Here is a 12,098-nt window from a genome sequence, read left to right on the forward strand (position 1 = left end):
YGGATGGGTTTGAACACGCCAGCACAAAGGTGCATGTTTAAAAACCTCCAGCTCACAGGGACTCATCCCTRTTCCAGGGGCTCTGTCTGAACCTGACTGCGCTGAGCTGTGCCAGATAAGGCTGTGACACTCACCCTCGTGTTGGCTGCTAGAGACTGTGGCACTGATTGCCAGCAGTGGTTGTGACAGTGGCCACAGAGCCCTGGCCAGTGGCAGCCCTGCCTGGCCCCAGTGAAGCAGCCCCAGCCAGTAAAGAGACACCTTGGCTCTGTAGCAGAGGAGGGGAAGAATCTGTTTGGCTCTGATGCTGTTCTCCTCAAGYTAAAATGGAGCTTGGTATTTTATTTCTCCCACCCAGGCTCAGAAAATGGGAGCTGGGATGTTTTCCTTTGCCAGGTGTCTGCACTGCTCAGTTTTAGTAAAAAGAAAGCCCAGCCCTTGAGGCATCTGTGCCGAGGATGTGGTGCTTAGTAAAGGTTCAGCAGATATGTTAGAGCAAACAAGCAAGAGATGGGGAGCAATCCCATTGCACAGCCCCGTGGGTTTCTGCCTGGGTTATAGCAGTGTGAAGGAAAAGAGGGGCAGGAGCAAGAGGAGGAGACAAGGAGGTGGCCCTGCTGTCAGGAGAGCAGAGCCCTGACCCTGCTAATGTGGTTCATCGTGGTGATTTGCTCRTTTGGACCCTCCATCCAGCACCAGGTCCAGCATCTCTGTGGGAGGTGCTGCCCAGCCCATCTTGCCCAGCCAGGTGCTGCTGTGATGGTGGAGTTTTGCCATTCACATCGTGTTGTGCCCTGGAAAGGCATTTGCTGTGTGTGCCCTGGGTTGTGATATTTGGGAATTGAGAGGGTTTTCTCTTCTGCAGTTACTAGAGGGGCTGAAAGGCACAAGTTCTGTAGTTTGTAGTGTTTTATCTTCCATCTGTCTCTGGGCTGGAAGAAGCCAAAAAGGGAGTAGAGCATTTAACCCTTCTCCCAGCATGGGTTAGGGGAAGCAGAATGATAAATCAGGAGACACTTCAGCACTTACCTCTTGTTTTTACGGAAATCACTATACATTACAAGTGCCTTTGCATATTTTATAGCACTTTAAAAAGCCAACGTAGTTAATCTGGAAGTTGGATTGTTCAGAGAAACACAAAACATGTGCAGCCATAAAAATCCCTCATTTGATGTCAAGCTCTAGCATTTTCAAGTGTCTGAAAGGCAATCAAAATTATGCATCCAAAGAGTTTGCCTTGTCTCACCCCAGCTCCTCCTGGTTGGTGAGAACAAAAAGATCAGCAGAGCTTCTTGAAAAGTTGTGTTGAGTTGTTGCCCCATGGGACAGATGTTTAGGTGAAAAAGGCAGCCTCCATCCAAGGGCTCACCTCTCAAAGAGGGGCAGTGTGGTTTTGTGCAGTGGGGAAAAGAAAGGTAGTCTGGCTGAAAAGGGCAGAAATAAGGCAGTGATGCCAGCTGGAGGACCAATGATCCTGGAGCAGCTGGCATCCYTCTCATATGGAAAGGTGGCTCATGGGGTTTGGGGTTGCAAAGYGTGCTGTCCTGTCTCTGAGAGATGATGAGGGGTTGGATATTTCTAAGTTTTCTCTCCTTGGGCTCTTACTACTACAAAATCTGTGGGASTTTGTTATTTTTGGAAAGGCTTCTTGTCTCTGCCTAGATGGATCAAGAGGCTTAGCAGTTACTGGTGGGATCTATAAGATGTGTATGTGCATGCACAGACACTCAGGGTGATCACATAAACCCTCATCCCATGGAAAACCAGACAAAAAACTGGCCTCTCCAAGTGCTTGACTCAACTTTCACTCTAAGGACTGTTCCCAGGTCTCCTTTCAATTGTCACTTGGGCATTTGCTGTGTTTGTTTGTTGCAGGGTAGAAGGAGGAAGTGTTGGGGTTAATAGTAAGCGATGCTGGTTCTCTCCAAATGTCTTGCTGTGCCTTAATCCAGGTGATGACCAGGTCATCTTGGTTCCTCTTCTGCTGCAAAGAGCAGCTTGGCCAGGCCTAATCATGTTCAAAACCACTTCCATCCATGGAAGGAAAGCCTTCTTCAAATGGGGAAGGGGATCAGGCGTGCTGGGGGTGTGGGTCCAGATAGGGGGACAGCTGAGGGCTGGCCCATGTGGCAGTGGCAGCCTGTTCAGCTGGAGAAGAGGACAGCAGCGAGCTGGCAGYAGCAGTTGGTGTATTTCCTGCCTGTAACCTACTTAAGGGGAAAGCTGAAATCTGTTGCAGGAACAAGCAGCCAGGAGCATTGGATGCTGCTGGAAGGAGGAGGATGATTCAGCCACCTGAAGGCATCTCCCTGTAGGAGAATTACCTTCCCTATAAAGCAGCAGGCATTGCTCTTAAGTGTTATCAAGCTTAAATCGGTTCCCTAGGTGACATCCYGGTAAGTGGATTTCCCAATTAAGCACATCCCGATTAAGTGGGATGTACTGTAATTACAGAGCGCTCAGCACTAGGAGCAAATCAGATCCGTTTGCAGCAGAAGGGCCGGATTGAAGCTTTTCCCCAGTCTGGAGTGGGCTGTACCAGGCATTTCTGCAAGCATGGATGTGGGCAGGCAGGAGATGGGATTCTGCAGCCRCCCCCGCCATGCCAGTCAGCATGTTCCCTGCAGGAGGAGGATGCTGGAGGAAGCCCTGGTGCCWCATCTTTAAACACTGACAATGGGATCGTCCTCTTTTTGAGGTTGCACTCATGTCTCCTATTAGTCCACAGTCTGCTGGATGAAGCCTTCGCTCCTGCCAGAGAAAACACCCAGAGATGCTGTCCCTGCCAGGCAGACAGTACAGCCCTTCAGACCCAAATTCCCTTTGCACAACCCGGGAGAGGTGGTTTTTCTGTCATGGCTCTGTGCCCATCCCTCTGAACTCCTCTTCAAAGGTGTCCCACTCCCAGCACGAGGCCTTGTGGTCCTGGAGTCAGGCTACATAAGCCCCTTCTCTTAAAGCTTTGTGGTTCCCAGCTACTGGTGGGGTGTCATGGAGGAGAGGAAAAAAATGCCCCATTTTGTTGTCTATTAGTGAAAGGTAGATGAACAGAGCATTTACTGCCTTTGATGGTCAGAGCATTTGTAGCTGGATAGGGATATGAAATCTGACTGGAGACCTCCTGGCAATTAAATGGTCAAGACAATGGAGATGGGRCATCAAGTGTAGATGGGGTGCAATGGGAGGTAAAATCTGTGTCAGGAGGGGTGTGAGGAGCACAACTACTTTGGAACTGGAGCTGAACTCTAGATCTGAGCATGGACCCTCAGACAAGGCCAGCCCCCAGTGCAGAGCCTGTTTGAGCACTGACCAGGTTTACCCAGTGCCTCAGGACCCTGAGTTCCCACCTGGCCAGGATCTGATGCAGTTGTTGTAACACACTTTCCCTTGGGGCTCCCAATCCCCTGGGTCACACACATCTTTGTGGCCATGGTGCTTCCAGGAGTCCCGTGCCTACAGGCAGGATGGTCCAAAAGCTCTCACACCCATCACACCACGTTCTCCACTGGGGCTACGGGGTGGGGGCAGGAGTCTGTCCACTTCCCAGGGGTGAGACCTTGCATTTTGGGTGAGACCTTACATTTTTGGGTGAGACCTTGCATTTTAGGGTGAGACCTTGCTTTTTAGGGTGACCTGTTGCATGATTTTTAGCTGCAGAAGAACATCACAGCAGGACAGCAGGGGAAGCTGATGAGCTGTTCCTACCTTTGAAGGGGTGATCCATGTGGGCATGAATTGGCTCTGTCCCCTGTRGACGTGGATGGATTTGCCCCTCTCTTGCTGGACTAACCCCACACCACCGCAGTACCTCAAACCCCTTGGAGCCTCCTCCCCTCCCACTGTGCCTGTTCCTCTCCCCTCCAGCAGCCTCTCTGCTCCCACCAGCCAGGCTGCAGCATCCCCACCATGCCCACATCCAGTWCACCACAGATGTGCTGCACTCAGTGTCTCAATGTCTGCGCTGCTGTTCCACCCCCAGGCCCTTGCCCGGCTGCTTTTTCCACACTGCTGGTTTTACAGTGCCACCCACTGGCAGAGGCTCTCCAGAAATCTTCCTCTGCAGCTTTTCTCAGCCACAGGTGATGCTCCAAGCATGAAATATCGGAAGGATATCTCTGGTGGGTGTAATTCATGGGGTATGTCCCATGGGTGCTGGTCCTGCACATCTGGAAGCCTTCTGGCATYGTTTCCTGTGTGTCTCAGTGACCAGGCTGAGCCCAAGGTCACTGTGTGGGCAGAGTCCCAGGTCTCAGCTCAGGCTGYGTTTATGTTTAAGGCAACTCATCCAGCCCTGAGCCCAGCCTGCAGCGTGGTGGGGCAGGTGGCAGCAAAGGGGGTCCCCTCCCTGCTTGCTGGGTCTGTCACATTGGTTTATGGAGGKTCTGCATTCCTGTTTTCCTGATTGCTGTGCAAGAGGGAACATGCATTCCAGCTGGGGGTGTGCTCYCAGGGATGCAGGCTTGGGGACTTGTGGGAGAGGATGCTTTAGGACCTCTTTATTTAATAATTACCAGGTCTCCCCCAATTTTCCTTGKCTCTRTCTGACCCCATTTACAGTCTTGTCSACATCCCCRRTCAAGAAACAGGAGGAGAAGCAGCAAAGAGACAGAGCAGGGCAGTTCTCGGGGTTTGAATGTGGTGACTGGCACATGCAGGGGCTGCTGCCAGCCTGGTGCTCCATGGRGCAGCCAGAATCAGCCACTGCCCAGATGGAATTGCCATGTCCAGGCAGCAGCAACGCACATGGATTGTCAGGAGCTTTCTCCCCAACAGGCAGGGAGTGCTCGTTTAAAATAAAGCCTGACAAATGGCATCTTGGGGGTGTCAAGTCCTGGAGCTGTGTCTTCCAAAATGTATGAAAAGGCCCCGGAGGGAGCCTGGCACAGCCTCCCAGATGACAGTAATTAAAGGCTTTTGCACTCAGGCACTGGGAGCTGCTCCTCTTGCAAATTGGCCTTGATTGAAGAGGAAGAGAATGATTAGGCTGAAGGGGAGTGATGGGGAAGGCAGGCAGAGAAAACACAGAGGTAAGTCTCAATTTGTCTTCTGATTTTTTTTCCCCTCTTCCTCTCCCAAACAGTGTCTGTGTGGGTGGAGGGAGCAGTGCTCCAGCTCCACACAGGCTCTGCCTGAGCACTCTGGGGATGTTAAGCTGAAAAAGGAGCAGCTCAGCTCTGRTCCTGCCCACGCAGCCCCAGAACATTACCCAGTGCTTCCTGCAGCTGGCCCTGTTCTGGAAAGCTCTCCCGGCTGGATGGCACCAGGGTCACCCTTCCTTTTGCAGTGCAGTTAACCCCTAACCTGGTTTGTTATATTCCTGGCTCCCAGTATGGGCTATATCTCCATACTCCCTGTAAAGCCCAGGGGTTACAGGTCTTTCCCCTGTTTTAATTATAAAGAGGATAGATTGTTTAATCCAGGTTTTGCCATAATTTGTATTGCAGACCCTTGGTTTTTATTCAGTTATCTGAATATATTTATGTTCAGTCTAAGCCCTGCTCCAGCATGAGCAGTTCCTGAAGGGTAAAACGATGGCATCCCAGAAATGTGCTCCCTTCCTTYCTGAAGCTGCGTCCCCTCTTGGACCTACAATCCCCAAAGATGTCCYAGCTCTGGCTAGGATCCTCCATGGAGCAGTTTGTGGGAAAATTACTGTGGTGTGAGCACAGATGCTCCAAATCCAAGCAGCTGCTTCACCATGCAAGGCCAAGGAACTGGTCCACAATTCAACCAAGAACTTCTGGCCTCCAAGGCAAGGCCATTAACAGTCAAGGAAAGCAATTTAGCTCAGAGTATGGCAGGACAGAACATCTCTTCTGTCCAGCTGGGAAGGGAAGAGAAGCAAACTGAATTGAAGCAATTGAATGCAACTGTAAAAACTCTGGCAGCAAGTTTTTGAGCAGTCAGCCTTGTTCAAGGAAGCTACTGGCCCAGACTGCAAATGGATCTTGTCTGGGTCCAGTCCTGCAACCGCCAGACCCAGTGGCCAGATTCCTGTGTGGGGACATGGGGAAGCAGGCCCGTGGCTCTGCATGTAGTGCTTGGTTCATATTTGGATGAGCTGAGTCTRGTACAATAACTGTGTTATAGGGCAATAACTCTGCAGGGAGCACATTACCATCAGATTCAACACAGCTTTTGTGAAATACAGGCAGGGCAGCAAACCTTTGGCATGAAAACACCCTGTTGTGTTGGGGTGAAACCTGGAATCACAAATGTGATGGGATTGAAGAAGGGACAGACAAAGGCACTTTAYCTGCCTGCTCAGGTGAGGTGTGATAGCGGACAGCCCCTGTGTGCTCTGCCACAGCCATTCCCAGTCCCTGCAGCAGCACTCAGCCACCCTCCATCCTCCCTGGCCTTTGAGGGGGGAAGCTGGAGGGAGAGGGTAAGTGAAGGAGGCAAAGCCCAATAACCCACTGTGGCTCCTGTGCCAGCAGCCCCGGTTCATTCGCACAGCAGTGTCTGTGTACCCACACCCCARTGTCTGTGTACCCACACCCCACACACAGCAGGCTTTGTGCTCTTGAGCTCCACTCCAAAAAATACTCAAAGCCCACAGATTACCCTGATCTTTGCATCCGGCCTCAAATACTCAACTAAACACTTGCAAAATGGCTCATGTGGCCACACTTGGAAATGTCACAGCTGTGAGCAGCTGTGAACTGCCAGAGAAGATGTTGGGGGTGACAATACCCCAGTTCCATGCAGCCAAGTGGGATCACACTGGCAGTGAGGGGGATCAGTGGCACCACATTCGAGGGGGGGACCAGATGCTCCTCTGAGCAGGGTGTGCTGCTCGTGGTGGTCGCACCAGGTTGCTGCAGCATCACACCCCAGACTGGTTTTCCTTCAGAAGGTGAAGAGAGCATAGTTTCTCCTCTAAACCAGAAGCTGGATTCCCTTTCCTCCCCAGAGGACCCAGGTTTGGTCCCTACCCTGCTTTGCATTACCAAGGGAGCAGCAGTGTCTTGCAGCTCCCTCCCATCATCCCCGTTTAAACCATCCTAGATGTTGGTTTCAGTCAGGCTCACCAGTGGGTTCAGCTGATTGGGCCCCAAAAGAGCCCAATAAAGCCTCCAGTTAATATTTTTTTTCATTTCCATATGCTCCCCCACAGCTACCTTCAAGCCTGGCACCGTGCTTGGCTGCAAGAGGTTCCCTGGGGCTCACAGGGTTGGGCTGCAGAGAGTGGAAAGAGGGGTCTTTGGCCCCCCCAGTGCCAAAAGGCTCCTCTGTGGCCCCGCTGCTCCTCTCTGCGGGTTACACACTGGTGTGACTCGGCAGCAGATGACAGAGGTTAGGATAAGGCCTGGGACGGCTGGGATGCTGTTGCCATGGCAATCACCCGGTGTCTGGAATAGCAAGAACAAGAGCAACTCAAAAAGTAATGATCTGTCACATCGATTAAGGGGGAGTTGGAGGGATTTTGTTTGGGGAAAACCTCGTGCTTCAAGTAATATGAATCCATATGCCACATCTCCCTGTTTGCCTTTCCCTGAAGGGCTCTGTCAACAGGAAATAATCTGATTTGTTTTGACCAAGGGTTTCTCCAGGGAGCACTGACACGGTGCCTGCCCATCAGCTGCGCTGCACAGCTCTGCCATCCTGGGATGAAAGGCACCGAGTCAATGCAATATTCATTCACTTCCTCTTCCCTCCTTCATTCATTTCTTTTTCCATTCATCTGCTTCATTCACATTTCCCTGGCACTTTAATGAGCAGTGCTTAGCCCCTGCAGCCTGCAGAGCCTTCCCYCGGTGCTCTGCACTGCAGATGGCTGGCTGCAGGCTCAGTGATGCTGCAGGGCACAGCCCGGGGTGGCTGGAGCAGGGCTGTGTTGTGCCCAGCTGGCATTTGAATCTTTAAACCCCCTCAATACCCCCGGGCTCTGCTGCTCCATCTCTCACATTTTGGTGAATTCTCTTTGTTGTGATTTCCATCTCACCCAGCTCCACGGGAGCCCTCGTGGCACTGACACCCGTGCCCGTGGCAGCTCTCCTGGGGACAGGGGGTGGCTTGGTGGCAGGTGGCATGGCTGGGGAAGCAGGAGGGGGCCGAGCATGGAATGGGCATCGCTGGAGCGCTGGTGCCAAGCATTTGGTGCTGGGCCAGAGCCACGAGCACAAACATCCCCAGGGCTGAGTCACTGCCCACCTGCTCCCGCCCCGCTGCTGCCTTTGTGGCACTCCAAGAGCATGGGGTCACTTCTTTTTTTCCCTGCCTTATGTCCTGCTCTCAGAGTCCAATTCACCAGAAGCAGGTGGGTGACACCCCTGTGTGAGCTCCGGGCTTGAGTAAGGGCAGCAGAGCTKTGGGCCAGCAGATACAGGGCCAGCAGCCAGACCCAGTGTGAGCAGCATGGGCAGTCACAGCCGTGTGCAGGAGCAGGAGGAACCTGCACCAGGCACAGGCAAGCTCCTGGTTTCAGGGATTTTCCTCAGATAAGCATGGCTCAACCCTCCCATTGCCCAGTTTTGAGTGCAAACAGGGTGTAGATGTGGGSAATAAGCACATCTGTACCTCAGTGCCCTTTTTTAGCCACCCCAGAAGAGGTTTGCATTTTTCCCCCCGCTGGTATGCAAGTGTTTCTCCTGAAGAAAAGAAAATGCCTGGATACCGGCTGGGTAGAAATCCAAGAAGGATTAAAAGAAGAAAACCAATTTTCCTATTCATGATCTCAGTAGTGAAGAACARCCCCTTCCTCCCCCAGCCCAAACCCTCTTGCTGTGAGTGCGGGTGAGCTGTACTCCATCGCTCTCCAAACAGCYAAGTGCATTTCTGAAATGAAGGAAGCAAACACAAAACATCCGCTCTCTGGATAATAGAGAAAGCTTTCTCTTTTGTTCCCTGCTTTTTATCAAGTATCTGCTGCCATTATTGTTACTCACTGGGTTATTACCTCCGAGTGGCTACTTCCACCAGCACAAGCTGGTTTATTGTCTGCTCAGAGCAATTATGGATTGGGATAATTCGTGCCATGCTGTTTCATTGTGGAAGGATCCGCTGTGTTCCGTGGCCAAGGTAACTTGAGGTGATCTGCGCTGCTGAGTTACCCATCAAGTTAATTRGGAGTGGGTGGCTGGTGCCTCACTGTGTGCTGGGACAGAAAGAGCAGCAGAGGATGAGCCCAGGCATCTCCTCAGTATTCAAAGGAAAATTTCTTCGGTGGAGCAGACACCAGGTTAGGCTTTTTCCTTGGACTAAGTCATCTCTATTTACTGGTTGACAAAATGTTGGCCAGTGCACCCTCCCTCCAAAGTTTGGGACTCCATGGCTCTGTGTGTGTAGAGCACAAGAGTGTCCCTGCAGGAGGACTGGCAGTCCTGGTCCATTGCTCATCTAGGAACTCGTTCAGTTCCTCRTCCTGTACTGCAAAGACAAGAGGAGAAAAGTGTTCCTTGGCCTGGGCAGGATTCCCCCTCAGGAACTGCCTCACCTGRCTGGTTGAAGAAGGGAAATAAAATAAAAATGCTTCTCTGAAGTGTGCAGTCGAGACCTTGTCACGGGCCTCGTGCACCTGTGGAGATCAGAGCCCCAGTGCTGTCACGCTGCCTCTTTGAACCGGGGKGACTTTCACCCCAGGCAGGAACACCTGGATTCACGGCAGAGGGCTCAGCCTGCAGGTTGCAAAAGTACCTGGTTATTTTCATTCCTTTGATACTTGATCTACTATCCAAATAAGTTATTTCTTTCTCTTTTATTTCCTAGGAATCCCAACAAACTTGCCGTGGGCAAGAGCATTTCTTGGTGAGGCACTGCCAAACGCCCCGCGCTGTCCGTGCACAAAGGGGTCGGGTCATCCCTCGTGCAGCCCCCCAGCTGCAGCAGGGCTTGGCACAGGRATTTTCTGAAGATGGGAGGGTTTGGTCCTACAGGAGCAGCTGCGTGGGTTTTGCAATGCAGATACTCAGGTTAGTAACAATGTGTTTATACATTCACTCTGTAATAAATAAACACAAAAGTGTGACACTTTTAAGCCCTTGCTAAGGCAGTGACAAACACATTTTTCCCACAGTTAGTMACCTGTGGATTAGGAAGCCATGGTTTTTATTTATTTTTAATAGCACACCATGGGGACAGATTAGCATGAAACTATAATGCCATCACATGCTCTCGAAATCCTCTGTGCCAAGACCCCATCCAGGTTCAGCACAAGCAGCAATGAGCTTTTCTAAGGAGGCTTGATGATAAAAAGTGCTTTTTCTTGCTGGCTTAGAAACTCTTAACAAGCAGGCTTGGATTTCTAGAGTTGTATATGTGCTGAGAACATTTCAGAATGACATTGTTCAGTCTGAAAATCTGCCCTGAAATTTCAAAAYAATCTTCCTTGTGTTCTCTCCTGCTGTGAACTCTCTGAGTTCCCAGAGCAAAGGGACACAGAGRTCATGTGTAGAGTGTGTGGCCCTCAGCACCTGGGGTCCCCGAGAACAGCCCTGCCTTGCCTCACAGGGGCAGAGAGCAGGCAGAAGTGTGGCCCTGCTGCCTCCTTTCCTCATCAGCCATGTGAGACAAGCTCCCATTTTCTGCTCAAAAAAWTGCCAGCACCGTGGTTTCACAGCTATTCTGACCGTTCCAGAGTGCACTCAGGTATGACCAGATTTGTCCATGGCTAATGTGGTGCCTCAGTGGATCATGAGATTCCAGGATGACTTGGGAGACACATGGAAGCCAACATGCACCTCCCAGCTGTGGATGGGCTCCCTCTCCTTCAAGGCAGTAATGTCTCAGGTCCAGAGAGGTACCCAGCAGTGGCATCATGGCAGGGAACTTGAGATCCCCCTCAGATGGAAGATTGTGGAGGTCTCCAGAGACTTTTCTCACCTAAGGTTGTCGTCTTACATCTCTTTGCCCTCCTATTTTTGACCCCTGGCCTGCCCACTCAGCCTCTTTGCCTTGCCCCAGCTCCTGGAGCAGACACGGGGCTGGGCACACTGCCTGCAGGCTCCTCCTGAGTGCCTATCTGTATTCATGGAAATAATCCTACCAAGATCTGATGGCATTTGTAAATATTTGCATTTTGTGAGGAAATACCCTGTTTAAACATAGGTTGATATTAATTCCATCTTCTCTGTGTTCCCCCACATCCTTGAGCTCCGTTCACCAGCCCTGGCCCCTGAGACAGCTCTGCTGAAAGCAAATATGTCAGTCTGCACTGCAAAGGGAGTATTTTAAGGCTCTGAAAACAAAGTTTCTTATAGCAAAGCTGCCAAAAGTGTAACCACTGCCATGCTAAAATATCCTCTGCCTCCTACATTTGTAATGTGGGAGTCTTTTATATCCTTTTTACTGTTGCTGAACCATACATTTGTATTGGCAGCARATGTATATAGACTGGGACCTATTTCAGTGTCATGCAAAAGAGCTCTTAGGTTAAAAGATACATTACAGCTTACTGGAAAGCTTGAAATTAACTGTGTGATGATGCCACACCAAGATAAAGAACCAGCAATTTTACTGAATTACGATTTTATCCATATGGGCTGAAGGTTTGAACTGTGTTAACATCTCCAAAGGTCTSCATTTGCCAAATTAACTATTGAGGGTTTGGGCAACTAGTTGGAGGCAGAAAAAAAAAGGCCTTACTTAATTTTCCAGATAGAAAAGCACTACCCCTTCTACACTGTATAGGAGTAACCCAAAAGCAAGGCAGCCAAACACAGMCCCTGCTCCAGCCCAGGCTGGGCAGTGTGAGGGATGCAGGGAGGACACAAACTTCCTTGGCTCAGGCACAGGCTGGAAGGATTCAGTCAGTCCCTATGAAGCTGTGCTGTGATTATTATTAATAGCAAACCCATAAATGTCAGTACTTCAGTGATCAAATTCCTCTGCAGTGCTAAGAGACCTCTTAAAGATTTAAGATGCAGAGCCAAAAGTGTTCTCGGACAGCTCAGGACTTCCTTGAGTATGTGGCAGTGGCAGGCAAAGGGTTAATGATGGAAAASCACATAGGTTTAGGGGAAGGATGAAGGACCTTTTTTCTCAAWATATGGTTTTTTGTTTCACATCTTAGCTCTTGGCACAGCGCCCCCCGCCTCTAATCACACCTTATAACTGCAGTTTAAATCAAAACCCACAAGGCTGGACCAGTTGGATCC

General features: G+C 50.7%; 1 long non-coding RNA gene across 1 annotated transcript in view; it reads left to right on the forward strand.

Annotated features, from left to right (window-relative positions):
• LOC130578571 (uncharacterized) overlaps positions 1 to 12,098 on the forward strand; it is a 158,588-nt gene that overhangs the window by 132,611 nt on the left and 13,879 nt on the right. The window contains exon 5 of the long non-coding RNA XR_008965899.1: positions 9,712 to 9,914. This is a non-coding gene — a long non-coding RNA (uncharacterized LOC130578571). The remainder of the gene's footprint in view (positions 1 to 9,711; positions 9,915 to 12,098) is intronic.

Source organism: Malurus melanocephalus, unplaced genomic scaffold, assembly GCF_030028575.1.
Source record: "Malurus melanocephalus ecotype Western Australia unplaced genomic scaffold, MMel_1.1 scaffold_233, whole genome shotgun sequence".
Classification (NCBI taxonomy): Eukaryota; Metazoa; Chordata; class Aves; order Passeriformes; family Maluridae; genus Malurus; species Malurus melanocephalus.